Raw genomic sequence first — 14,875 nt, 5'->3', positions numbered from 1 at the left:
CCCGCTCCAGGCCAGCCACACTTGGTGCTCCCTGCATGTTTGGCATTCATCTCTCCATGTCAGCTGGTTGTAACTACTCCCAAAATTTGTTCCAGTCTCCCTCAACTCCTCAGCCTTGGACACAGACTCCATATCTGTTAGGTCATCTAATGGGGTTCTCTTACGGTGGTTCCCACGTTCCCAGTGACCATCTGAGATCATCGACTTGTACTGGAACGTCGCCGGCTTCAATATAGGTGTTCTCTTCTGGGCAGGCACACACCCTGGTTGCCCAAACGGATGGCGGGTGACAGGCACCGCAGGGGCGATCAGGGCCTCAAAACTGGTGCTCACAAGGAGATCATTGTTTACGTCATCTCCAGGTTGTCCATCGTGCCGACGGAGCTTTTGGGCTCTAGCTGGCGCTGTGAGAGGACAAAGTGCACACACAGACATCTCGAATGACCCGCCACCAAAAGTAAACCACCAGCACTGCCAGTGAAGCCAAACTAACAACCCTACCTGGAACCCTCCCAGCAGACATTCCAGCACATGTGTGTTCAGAGGGCATTCCTCCACCCAGGCCAACCACAGTTCGTGCTCCCTGTCTGCCTGGCACGCAACTCTCTAGGTAGGCTGGTTGTAACTACTCCCACAATTTATCCCAATCTCCCTCCATTCCTCACCGTTGCACACAGACTCCTTACAGTGCAGGCCAACTGACTGGGTTCTCTTAATATGGGTACTACGTTCTAGGTGACAGTTGGAGATAGTTGATTTACTGTGGGACCCAGGTGGCTTCAATAGTGGTGTACAGATCAGGCCAGGCACAGGTCCTGGTTGCCCACACTGCTGCGAGATGGCAGGAAGAGCAGGGGCTCTCAGGGCCTCAACAGTCGTGCCTGCCGGGTGGTCATTTTTCGAGATGTTGTTAGGTGGTCCGTTGTCAAGCCGGTGATTTTGGGTTTCCTCTGGAGCTGCGAGAGTAGAAAGTGACACAGACGTTTGGAATGACCCACCACTAAAAGTAAACAGCCAGCACTGCCAGAGAAGCCACACTCAAAACCAATCCCAGAAACCATCCCTGCAGACATGCCAGCAGACAGTTGATCAGAGGCCATTCCCCGCGCCAGGCCAGCCACACTTGGTGCTCCCTGCATGTTTGGCATTCATCTCTCCATGTCAGCTGGTTGTAACTACTCCCAAAATTTGTTCCAGTCTCCCTCAACTCCTCAGCCTTGGACACAGACTCCATATCTGTTAGGTCATCTAATGGGGTTCTCTTACTGTGGTTCCCACGTTCCCAGTGACCATCTGAGATCATCGACTTGTACTGGAACGTCGCCGGCTTCAATATAGGTGTTCTCTTCTGGGCAGGCACACACCCTGGTTGCCCAAACGGATGGCGGGTGACAGGCACCGCAGGGGCGATCAGGGCCTCAAAACTGGTGCCCACCAGGAGATCATTGTTTACGTCATCTCCAGGTTGTCCATCGTCCCGACGGAGCTTTTGGGCTCTAGCTGGCGCTGTGAGAGGACAAAGTGCACACACAGACATCTCGAATGACCCGCCACCAAAAGTAAACCACCAGCACTGCCAGTGAAGCCAAACTAACAACCCTACCTGGAACCCTCCCAGCAGACATTCCAGCACATGTGTGTTCAGAGGGCATTCCTCCACCCAGGCCAGCCACAGTTCGTGCTCCCTGTCTGCCTGGCACGCAACTCTCTAGGTAGGCTGGTTGTAACTACTCCCACAATTTATCCCAATCTCCCTCCATTCCTCACCCTTGGACACAGACTCCTTACAGTGCAGGCCATCTGACTGGGTTCTCTTAATATGGGTACTACGTTCTAGGTGACAGTTGGAGATAGTTGACTTACAGTGGGACCCAGGTGGCTTCAATAGTGGTGTATAGATCCGGCCAGGCACAGGTCCTGGTTGCCCACACTGCTGCGAGATGGCAGGAAGAGCAGGGGCTCTCAGGGCCTCAACAGTCGTGCCTGCCGGGTGGTCATTTTTCGAGATGTTGTTAGGTGGTCCGTTGTCAAGCCGGTGATTTTGGGTTTCCTCTGGAGCTGCGAGAGGAGAAAGTGACACAGACGTTTGGAATGACCCGCCACCAAAAGTAAACAGCCAGCACTGCCAGAGAAGCCACACTCAAAACCAATCCCAGAAACCATCCCTGCAGACATGCCAGCAGACAGTTGATCAGAGGCCATTCCCCGCTCCAGGCCAGCCACACTTGGTGCTCCCTGCATGTCTGGCATGGAACTCTCCATGTCAGCTGGTTGTACCTACTCCCAAAATTTGTCCCAGTCTCCCTCAACTCCTCAGCCTTGGACACAGACACCATATCTGTTAGGTCATCTAATGGGATTCTCTTACTGTGGTTCCCACATTCCCAGTGACCATCTGAGATCATCGACTTGTACTGGAACGTCGCTGGCTTCAATATAGGTGTTCTCTTCTGGGCAGGCACACAGCCTGGTCCCCCAAACGGATGGCGGGTGGCAGGCACCGCAGGGGCGATCAGGACCTCAAAACCGGTACCCACCAGGAGATCATTGTTTAGGTCATCTCCAGGTTGTCCATCGTCCCGACGGAGCTTTTGGGCTCTAGCTGGCGCTGTGAGAGGACAAAGTGCACACACAGACATCTCGAATGACCCGCCACCAAAAGTAAACCACCAGCACTGCCAGTGAAGCCAAACTAACAACCCTACCTGGAACCCTCCCAGCAGACATTCCAGCACATGTGTGTTCAGAGGGCATTCCTCCACCCAGGCCAGCCACAGTTCGTGCTCCCTGTCTGCCTGGCACGCAACTCTCTAGGTAGGCTGGTTGTAACTACTCCCACAATTTATCCCAATCTCCCTCCATTCCTCACCCTTGGACACAGACTCCTTACAGTGCAGACCACCTGACTGGGTTCTCTTAATATGGGTACTACGTTCTAGGTGACAGTTGGAGATAGTTGACTTACTGTGGGACCCAGGTGGCTTCAATAGTGGTGTACAGATCCGGCCAGGCACAGGTCCTGGTTGCCCACACTGCTGCGAGATGGCAGGAAGAGCAGGGGCTCTCAGGGCCTCAAGAGTCGTTCCTGCCTGGTGGTCATTTTTCGAGATGTTGTTAGGTGGTCCGTTGTCAAGCCGGTGATTTTGGGTTTCCTCTGGAGCTGCGAGAGGAGAAAGTGACACAGACGTTTGGAATGACCCACCACTAAAAGTAAACAGCCAGCACTGCAAGAGAAGCCACACTCAAAACCAATCCCAGAAACCATCCCTGCAGACATGCCAGCAGAGGCCATTCCCCGCTCCAGGCCAGCCACACTTGGTGCTCCCTGCATGTTTGGCATTCATCTCTCCATGTCAGCTGGTTGTAACTACTCCCAAAATTTGTTCCAGTCTCCCTCAACTCCTCAGCCTTGGACACAGACTCCATATCTGTTAGGTCATCTAATGGGGTTCTCTTACTGTGGTTCCCACGTTCCCAGTGACCATCTGAGATCATCGACTTGTACTGGAACGTCGCCGGCTTCAATATAGGTGTTCTCTTCTGGGCAGGCACACACCCTGGTTGCCCAAACGGATGGCGGGTGACAGGCAACGCAGGGGCGATCAGGGCCTCAAAACTGGTGCCCACCAGGAGATCATTGTTTAGGTCATCTCCAGGTTGTCCATCGTCCCGACGGAGCTTTTGGGCTCTAGCTGGCGCTGTGAGAGGACAAAGTGCACACACAGACATCTCGAATGACCCGCCACCAAAAGTAAACCACCAGCACTGCCAGTGAAGCCAAACTAACAACCCTACCTGGAACCCTCCCAGCAGACATTCCAGCACATGTGTGTTCAGAGGGCATTCCTCCACCCAGGCCAGCCACAGTTCGTGCTCCCTGTCTGCCTGGCACGCAACTCTCTAGGTAGGCTGGTTGTAACTACTCCCACAATTTATCCCAATCTCCCTCCATTCCTCACCCTTGGACACAGACTCCTTACAGTGCAGACCACCTGACTGGGTTCTCTTAATATGGGTACTACGTTCTAGGTGACAGTTGGAGATAGTTGACTTACAGTGGGACCCAGGTGGCTTCAATAGTGGTGTACAGATCCGGCCAGGCACAGGTCCTGGTTGCCCACACTGCTGCGAGATGGCAGGAAGAGCAGGGGCTCTCAGGGCCTCAACAGTCGTGCCTGCCGGGTGGTCATTTTTCGAGATGTTGTTAGGTGGTCCGTTGTCAAGCCGGTGATTTTGGGTTTCCTCTGGAGCTGCGAGAGGAGAAAGTGACACAGACGTTTGGAATGACCCGCCACCAAAAGTAAACAGCCAGCACTGCCAGAGAAGCCACACTCAAAACCAATCCCAGAAACCATCCCTGCAGACATGCCAGCAGACAGTTGATCAGAGGCCATTCCCCGCTCCAGGCCAGCCACACTTGGTGCTCCCTGCATGTCTGGCATGGAACTCTCCATGTCAGCTGGTTGTACCTACTCCCAAAATTTGTCCCAGTCTCCCTCAACTCCTCAGCCTTGGACACAGACTCCATATCTGTTAGGTCATCTAATGGGATTCTCTTACTGTGGCTGCCACGTTCCCGGTGACCATCTGAGTTCATCGACTTGTATTGGAACGTCGCTGGCTTCAATATAGGTGTTCTCTTCTGGGCAGGCACACAGCCTGGTCCCCCAAACGGATGGCGGGTGGCAGGCACCGCAGGGGCGATCAGGACCTCAAAACCGGTACCCACCAGGAGATCATTGTTTAGGTCATCTCCAGGTTGTCCATCGTGCCGACGGAGCTTTTGGGCTCTAGCTGGCGCTGTGAGAGGACAAAGTGCACACACAGACATCTCGAATGACCCGCCACCAAAAGTAAACCACCAGCACTGCCAGAGAATCCACACTCAAAACCAATCCCAGAAACCATCCCTGCAGACATGCCAGCAGAGGCCATTCCCCGCTCCAGGACAGCCACACTTGGTGCTCCCTGCATGTCTGGCATGGAACTCTCCATGTCAGCTGGTTGTACCTACTCCCAAAATTTGTCCCAGTCTCCCTCAACTCCTCAGCCTTGGACACAGACTCCATATCTGTTAGGTCATCTAATGGGGTTCTCTTACTGTGGCTGCCACGTTCCAGGTGACCATCTGAGTTCATCGACTTGTATTGGAACGTCGCCGGCTTCAATATAGGTGTTCTCTTCTGGGCAGGCACACAGCCTGGTCCCCCAAACGGATGGCGGGTGGCAGGCACCGCAGGGGCGATCAGGACCTCAAAACCGGTACCCACCAGGAGATCATTGTTTAGGTCATCTCCAGGTTGTCCATCGTCCCGACGGAGCTTTTGGGCTCTAGGTGGCGCTGTGAGAGGACAAAGTGCACACACAGACATCTCGAATGACCCGCCACCAAAAGTAAACCACCAGCACTGCCAGTGAAACCAAACTAACAACCCTACCTGGAACCCTCCCAGCAGACATTCCAGCACATGTGTGTTCAGAGGGCATTCCTCCACCCAGGCCAGCCACAGTTCGTGCTCCCTGTCTGCCTGGCACGCAACTCTCTAGGTAGGCTGGTTGTAACTACTCCCACAATTTATCCCAGTCTCCCTCCATTCCTCACCCTTGGACACAGACTCCTTACAGTGCAGACCATCTGACTGGGTTCTCTTAATATGGGTACTACGTTCTAGGTGACAGTTGGAGATAGTTGACTTACAGTGGGACCCAGGTGGCTTAAATAGTGGTGTACAGATCCGGCCAGGCACAGGTCCTGGTTGCCCACACTGCTGCGAGATGGCAGGAAGAGCAGGGGCTCTCAGGGCCTCAACAGTGGTGCCTGCCGGGTGGTCATTGTTCTAGATGTTGTTACGTTGTCCGTTGTCAAGCCGGCGATTTTGGGTTTCCTCTGGAGCTGAGAGAGGAGAAAGTGACACAGACGTTTGGAATGACCCGCCACCAAAAGTAAACAGCCAGCACTGCCAGAGAAGCCACACTCAAAACCAATCCCAGAGACAATCCTTGCAGACATGCCAGCAGAGGCCATTCCCCGCTCCAGGCCAGCCACACTTGGTGCTCCCTGCATGTCTGGCATGCAACTCTCCATGTCAGCTGGTTGTAACTACTCCCAAAATTTGTTCCAGTCCCCCTCAACTCCTCAGCCTTGGACACAGAGTACATAGATGTTAGGTCATCTAATGGGGTTCTCTTACTGTGGTTCCCACGTTCCCAGTGACCATCTGAGATCATCGACTTGTACTGGAACGTCGCTGGCTTCAATATAGGTGTTCTCTTCTGGGCAGGCACACAGCCTGGTCCCCCAAACGGATGGCGGGTGGCAGGCACCGCAGGGGCGATCAGGACCTCAAAACCGGTACCCACCAGGAGATCATTGTTTAGGTCATCTCCAGGTTGTCCATCGTCCCGACGGAGCTTTTGGGCTCTAGCTGGCGCTGTGAGAGGACAAAGTGCACACACAGACATCTCGAATGACCCGCCACCAAAAGTAAACCACCAGCACTGCCAGTGAAGCCAAACTAACAACCCTACCTGGAACCCTCCCAGCAGACATTCCAGCACATGTGTGTTCAGAGGGCATTCCTCCACCCAGGCCAGCCACAGTTCGTGCTCCCTGTCTGCCTGGCACGCAACTCTCTAGGTAGGCTGGTTGTAACTACTCCCACAATTTATCCCAATCTCCCTCCATTCCTCACCCTTGGACACAGACTCCTTACAGTGCAGACCACCTGACTGGGTTCTCTTAATATGGGTACTACGTTCTAGGTGACAGTTGGAGATAGTTGACTTACTGTGGGACCCAGGTGGCTTCAATAGTGGTGTACAGATCCGGCCAGGCACAGGTCCTGGTTGCCCACACTGCTGCGAGATGGCAGGAAGAGCAGGGGCTCTCAGGGCCTCAACAGTCGTGCCTGCCGGGTGGTCATTTTTCGAGATGTTGTTAGGTGGTCCGTTGTCAAGCCGGTGATTTTGGGTTTCCTCTGGAGCTGCGAGAGGAGAAAGTGACACAGACGTTTGGAATGACCCACCACTAAAAGTAAACAGCCAGCACTGCAAGAGAAGCCACACTCAAAACCAATCCCAGAAACCATCCCTGCAGACATGCCAGCAGAGGCCATTCCCCGCTCCAGGACAGCCACACTTGGTGCTCCCTGCATGTTTGGCATTCATCTCTCCATGTCAGCTGGTTGTAACTACTCCCAAAATTTGTCCCAGTCTCCCTCAACTCCTCAGCCTAGGACACAGACTCCATATCTGTTAGGTCATCTAATGGGATTCTCTTACTGTGGCTGCCACGTTCCCGGTGACCATCTGAGTTCATCGACTTGTATTGGAACGTCGCTGGCTTCAATATAGGTGTTCTCTTCTGGGCAGGCACACAGCCTGGTCCCCCAAACGGATGGCGGGTGGCAGGCACCGCAGGGGCGATCAGGACCTCAAAACCGGTACCCACCAGGAGATCATTGTTTAGGTCATCTCCAGGTTGTCCATCGTGCCGACGGAGCTTTTGGGCTCTAGCTGGCGCTGTGAGAGGACAAAGTGCACACACAGACATCTCGAATGACCCGCCACCAAAAGTAAACCACCAGCACTGCCAGAGAATCCACACTCAAAACCAATCCCAGAAACCATCCCTGCAGACATGCCAGCAGAGGCCATTCCCCGCTCCAGGCCAGCCACACTTGGTGCTCCCTGCATGTCTGGCATGGAACTCTCCATGTCAGCTGGTTGTACCTACTCCCAAAATTTGTCCCAGTCTCCCTCAACTCCTCAGCCTTGGACACAGACTCCATATCTGTTAGGTCATCTAATGGGGTTCTCTTACTGTGGCTGCCACGTTCCCGGTGACCATCTGAGTTCATCGACTTGTACTGGAACGTCGCTGGCTTCAATATAGGTGTTCTCTTCTGGGCAGGCACACAGCCTGGTCCCCCAAACGGATGGCGGGTGGCAGGCACCGCAGGGGCGATCAGGACCTCAAAACCGGTACCCACCAGGAGATCATTGTTTAGGTCATCTCCAGGTTGTCCATCGTCCCGACGGAGCTTTTGGGCTCTAGCTGGCGCTGTGAGAGGACAAAGTGCACACACAGACATCTCGAATGACCCGCCACCAAAAGTAAACCACCAGCACTGCCAGTGAAGCCAAACTAACAACCCTACCTGGAACCCTCCCAGCAGACATTCCAGCACATGTGTGTTCAGAGGGCATTCCTCCACCCAGGCCAGCCACAGTTCGTGCTCCCTGTCTGCCTGGCACGCAACTCTCTAGGTAGGCTGGTTGTAACTACTCCCACAATTTATCCCAATCTCCCTCCATTCCTCACCCTTGGACACAGACTCCTTACAGTGCAGACCACCTGACTGGGTTCTCTTAATATGGGTACTACGTTCTAGGTGACAGTTGGAGATAGTTGACTTACTGTGGGACCCAGGTGGCTTCAATAGTGGTGTACAGATCCGGCCAGGCACAGGTCCTGGTTGCCCACACTGCTGCGAGATGGCAGGAAGAGCAGGGGCTCTCAGGGCCTCAACAGTCGTGCCTGTCGGGTGGTCATTTTTCGAGATGTTGTTAGGTGGTCCGTTGTCAAGCCGGTGATTTTGGGTTTGCTCTGGAGCTGCGAGAGGAGAAAGTGACACAGACGTTTGGAATGACCCACCACTAAAAGTAAACAGCCAGCACTGCAAGAGAAGCCACACTCAAAACCAATCCCAGAAACCATCCCTGCAGACATGCCAGCAGAGGCCATTCCCCGCTCCAGGACAGCCACACTTGGTGCTCCCTGCATGTTTGGCATTCATCTCTCCATGTCAGCTGGTTGTAACTACTCCCAAAATTTGTCCCAGTCTCCCTCAACTCCTCAGCCTAGGACACAGACTCCATATCTGTTAGGTCATCTAATGGGATTCTCTTACTGTGGCTGCCACGTTCCCGGTGACCATCTGAGTTCATCGACTTGTATTGGAACGTCGCTGGCTTCAATATAGGTGTTCTCTTCTGGGCAGGCACACAGCCTGGTCCCCCAAACGGATGGCGGGTGGCAGGCACCGCAGGGGCGATCAGGACCTCAAAACCGGTACCCACCAGGAGATCATTGTTTAGGTCATCTCCAGGTTGTCCATCGTGCCGACGGAGCTTTTGGGCTCTAGCTGGCGCTGTGAGAGGACAAAGTGCACACACAGACATCTCGAATGACCCGCCACCAAAAGTAAACCACCAGCACTGCCAGAGAATCCACACTCAAAACCAATCCCAGAAACCATCCCTGCAGACATGCCAGCAGAGGCCATTCCCCGCTCCAGGCCAGCCACACTTGGTGCTCCCTGCATGTCTGGCATGGAACTCTCCATGTCAGCTGGTTGTACCTACTCCCAAAATTTGTCCCAGTCTCCCTCAACTCCTCAGCCTTGGACACAGACTCCATATCTGTTAGGTCATCTAATGGGGTTCTCTTACTGTGGCTGCCACGTTCCCGGTGACCATCTGAGTTCATCGACTTGTACTGGAACGTCGCTGGCTTCAATATAGGTGTTCTCTTCTGGGCAGGCACACAGCCTGGTCCCCCAAACGGATGGCGGGTGGCAGGCACCGCAGGGGCGATCAGGACCTCAAAACCGGTACCCACCAGGAGATCATTGTTTAGGTCATCTCCAGGTTGTCCATCGTCCCGACGGAGCTTTTGGGCTCTAGCTGGCGCTGTGAGAGGACAAAGTGCACACACAGACATCTCGAATGACCCGCCACCAAAAGTAAACCACCAGCACTGCCAGTGAAGCCAAACTAACAACCCTACCTGGAACCCTCCCAGCAGACATTCCAGCACATGTGTGTTCAGAGGGCATTCCTCCACCCAGGCCAGCCACAGTTCGTGCTCCCTGTCTGCCTGGCACGCAACTCTCTAGGTAGGCTGGTTGTAACTACTCCCACAATTTATCCCAATCTCCCTCCATTCCTCACCCTTGGACACAGACTCCTTACAGTGCAGACCACCTGACTGGGTTCTCTTAATATGGGTACTACGTTCTAGGTGACAGTTGGAGATAGTTGACTTACTGTGGGACCCAGGTGGCTTCAATAGTGGTGTACAGATCCGGCCAGGCACAGGTCCTGGTTGCCCACACTGCTGCGAGATGGCAGGAAGAGCAGGGGCTCTCAGGGCCTCAACAGTCGTGCCTGTCGGGTGGTCATTTTTCGAGATGTTGTTAGGTGGTCCGTTGTCAAGCCGGTGATTTTGGGTTTGCTCTGGAGCTGCGAGAGGAGAAAGTGACACAGACGTTTGGAATGACCCACCACTAAAAGTAAACAGCCAGCACTGCAAGAGAAGCCACACTCAAAACCAATCCCAGAAACCATCCCTGCAGACATGCCAGCAGAGGCCATTCCCCGCTCCAGGACAGCCACACTTGGTGCTCCCTGCATGTTTGGCATTCATCTCTCCATGTCAGCTGGTTGTAACTACTCCCAAAATTTGTTCCAGTCCCCCTCAACTCCTCAGCCTTGGACACAGAGTACATAGATGTTAGGTCATCTAATGGGGTTCTCTTACTGTGGTTCCCACGTTCCCAGTGACCATCTGAGATCATCGACTTGTACTGGAACGTCGCTGGCTTCAATATAGGTGTTCTCTTCTGGGCAGGCACACAGCCTGGTCCCCCAAACGGATGGCGGGTGGCAGGCACCGCAGGGGCGATCAGGACCTCAAAACCGGTACCCACCAGGAGATCATTGTTTAGGTCATCTCCAGGTTGTCCATCGTCCCGACGGAGCTTTTGGGCTCTAGCTGGCGCTGTGAGAGGACAAAGTGCACACACAGACATCTCGAATGACCCGCCACCAAAAGTAAACCACCAGCACTGCCAGTGAAGCCAAACTAACAACCCTACCTGGAACCCTCCCAGCAGACATTCCAGCACATGTGTGTTCAGAGGGCATTCCTCCACCCAGGCCAGCCACAGTTCGTGCTCCCTGTCTGCCTGGCACGCAACTCTCTAGGTAGGCTGGTTGTAACTACTCCCACAATTTATCCCAATCTCCCTCCATTCCTCACCCTTGGACACAGACTCCTTTCAGTGCAGGCCATCTGACTGGGTTCTCTTAATATGGGTACTACGTTCTAGGTGACAGTTGGAGATAGTTGACTTACAGTGGGACCCAGGTGGCTTCAATAGTGGTGTACAGATCCGGCCAGGCACAGGTCCTGGTTGCCCACACTGCTGCGAGATGGCAGGAAGAGCAGGGGCTCTCAGGGCCTCAACAGTCGTGCCTGCCGGGTGGTCATTTTTCGAGATGTTGTTAGGTGGTCCGTTGTCAAGCCGGTGATTTTGGGTTTCCTCTGGAGCTGCGAGAGGAGAAAGTGACACAGACGTTTGGAATGACCCACCACCAAAAGTAAACAGCCAGCACTGCCAGAGAAGCCACACTCAAAACCAATCCCAGAAACCATCCCTGCAGACATGCCAGCAGACAGTTGATCAGAGGCCATTCCCCGCTCCAGGCCAGCCACACTTGGTGCTCCCTGCATGTCTGGCATGGAACTCTCCATGTCAGCTGGTTGTACCTACTCCCAAAATTTGTCCCAGTCTCCCTCAACTCCTCAGCCTTGGACACAGACTCCATATCTGTTAGGTCATCTAATGGGGTTCTCTTACTGTGGCTGCCACGTTCCCGGTGACCATCTGAGTTCATCGACTTGTATTGGAACGTCGCCGGCTTCAATATAGGTGTTCTCTTCTGGGCAGGCACACAGCCTGGTCCCCCAAACGGATGGCGGGTGGCAGGCACCGCAGGGGCGATCAGGACCTCAAAACCGGTACCCACCAGGAGATCATTGTTTAGGTCATCTCCAGGTTGTCCATCGTCCCGACGGAGCTTTTGGGCTCTAGGTGGCGCTGTGAGAGGACAAAGTGCACACACAGACATCTCGAATGACCCGCCACCAAAAGTAAACCACCAGCACTGCCAGTGAAACCAAACTAACAACCCTACCTGGAACCCTCCCAGCAGACATTTCAGCACATGTGTGTTCAGAGGGCATTCCTCCACCCAGGCCAGCCACAGTTCGTGCTCCCTGTCTGCCTGGCACGCAACTCTCTAGGTAGGCTGGTTGTAACTACTCCCACAATTTATCCCAGTCTCCCTCCATTCCTCACCCTTGGACACAGACTCCTTACAGTGCAGACCATCTGACTGGGTTCTCTTAATATGGGTACTACGTTCTAGGTGACAGTTGGAGATAGTTGACTTACAGTGGGACCCAGGTGGCTTCAATAGTGGTGTACAGATCCGGCCAGGCACAGGTCCTGGTTGCCCACACTGCTGCGAGATGGCAGGAAGAGCAGGGGCTCTCAGGGCCTCAACAGTGGTGCCTGCCGGGTGGTCATTGTTCTAGATGTTGTTACGTTGTCCGTTGTCAAGCCGGCGATTTTGGGTTTGCTCTGGAGCTGAGAGAGGAGAAAGTGACACAGACGTTTGGAATGACCCGCCACCAAAGGTAAACAGCCAGCATTGCCAGAGAAGCCACACTCAAAACCAATCCCAGAAACAATCCTTGCAGACATGCCAGCAGAGGCCATTCCACGCTCCAGGCCAGCCACACTTGGTGCTCCCTGCATGTCTGGCATGCAACTCTCCATGTCAGCTGGTTGTAACTACTCCCAAAATTTGTTCCAGTCCCCCTCAACTCCTCAGCCTTGGACACAGAGTACATAGATGTTAGGTCATCTAATGGGGTTCTCTTACTGTGGTTCCCACGTTCCCAGTGACCATCTGAGATCATCGACTTGTACTGGAACGTCGCTGGCTTCAATATAGGTGTTCTCTTCTGGGCAGGCACACAGCCTGGTCCCCCAAACGGATGGCGGGTGGCAGGCACCGCAGGGGCGATCAGGGCCTCAAAACTGGTGCCCACCAGGAGATCATTGTTTACGTCATCTCCAGGTTGTCCATCGTCCCGACGGAGCTTTTGGGCTCTAGCTGGCGCTGTGAGAGGACAAAGTGCACACACAGACATCTCGAATGACCCGCCACCAAAAGTAAACCACCAGCACTGCCAGTGAAGCCAAACTAACAACCCTACCTGGAACCCTCCCAGCAGACATTCCAGCACATGTGTGTTCAGAGGGCATTCCTCCACCCAGGCCAGCCACAGTTCGTGCTCCCTGTCTGCCTGGCACGCAACTCTCTAGGTAGGCTGGTTGTAACTACTCCCACAATTTATCCCAATCTCCCTCCATTCCTCACCCTTGGACACAGACTCCTTACAGTGCAGGCCATCTGACTGGGTTCTCTTAATATGGGTACTACGTTCTAGGTGACAGTTGGAGATAGTTGACTTACAGTGGGACCCAGGTGGCTTCAATAGTGGTGTACAGATCCGGCCAGGCACAGGTCCTGGTTGCCCACACTGCTGCGAGATGGCAGGAAGAGCAGGGGCTCTCAGGGCCTCAACAGTCGTGCCTGCCGGGTGGTCATTTTTCGAGATGTTGTTAGGTGGTCCGTTGTCAAGCCGGTGATTTTGGGTTTCCTCTGGAGCTGCGAGAGGAGAAAGTGACACAGACGTTTGGAATGACCCGCCACCAAAAGTAAACAGCCAGCACTGCCAGAGAAGCCACACTCAAAACCAATCCCAGAAACCATCCCTGCAGACATGCCAGCAGACAGTTGATCAGAGGCCATTCCCCGCTCCAGGCCAGCCACACTTGGTGCTCCCTGCATGTCTGGCATGGAACTCTCCATGTCAGCTGGTTGTACCTACTCCCAAAATTTGTCCCAGTCTCCCTCAACTCCTCAGCCTTGGACACAGACTCCATATCTGTTAGGTCATCTAATGGGGTTCTCTTACTGTGGCTGCCACGTTCCCGGTGACCATCTGAGTTCATCGACTTGTATTGGAACGTCGCCGGCTTCAATATAGGTGTTCTCTTCTGGGCAGGCACACAGCCTGGTCCCCCAAACGGATGGCGGGTGGCAGGCACCGCAGGGGCGATCAGGACCTCAAAACCGGTACCCACCAGGAGATCATTGTTTAGGTCATCTCCAGGTTGTCCATCGTCCCGACGGAGCTTTTGGGCTCTAGGTGGCGCTGTGAGAGGACAAAGTGCACACACAGACATCTCGAATGACCCGCCACCAAAAGTAAACCACCAGCACTGCCAGTGAAGCCAAACTAACAACCCTACCTGGAACCCTCCCAGCAGACATTCCAGCACATGTGTGTTCAGAGGGCATTCCTCCACCCAGGCCAGCCACAGTTCGTGCTCCCTGTCTGCCTGGCACGCAACTCTCTAGGTAGGCTGGTTGTAACTACTCCCACAATTTATCCCAGTCTCCCTCCATTCCTCACCCTTGGACACAGACTCCTTACAGTGCAGACCATCTGACTGGGTTCTCTTAATATGGGTACTACGTTCTAGGTGACAGTTGGAGATAGTTGACTTACAGTGGGACCCAGGTGGCTTCAATAGTGGTGTACAGATCCGGCCAGGCACAGGTCCTGGTTGCCCACACTGCTGCGAGATGGCAGGAAGAGCAGGGGCTCTCAGGGCCTCAACAGTGGTGCCTGCCGGGTGGTCATTGTTCTAGATGTTGTTACGTTGTCCGTTGTCAAGCCGGCGATTTTGGGTTTGCTCTGGAGCTGAGAGAGGAGAAAGTGACACAGACGTTTGGAATGACCCGCCACCAAAAGTAAACAGCCAGCACTGCCAGAGAAGCCACACTCAAAACCAATCCCAGAAACAATCCTTGCAGACATGCCAGCAGAGGCCATTCCCCGCTCCAGGCCAGCCACACTTGGTGCTCCCTGCATGTCTGGCATGCAACTCTCCAAGTCAGCTGGTTGTAACTACTCCCAAAATTTGTTCCAGTCTCCCTCAACTCCTCA

The sequence above is a fragment of the Furipterus horrens genome, unplaced genomic scaffold, assembly GCF_987537825.1.
Source record: "Furipterus horrens unplaced genomic scaffold, mFurHor1.1.pri manual_scaffold_4, whole genome shotgun sequence".
Lineage (NCBI taxonomy): Eukaryota > Metazoa > Chordata > Mammalia > Chiroptera > Furipteridae > Furipterus > Furipterus horrens.
The sequence above is the reverse complement of the archived record's forward strand: the minus strand, read 5'-3'. Positions refer to the sequence as shown.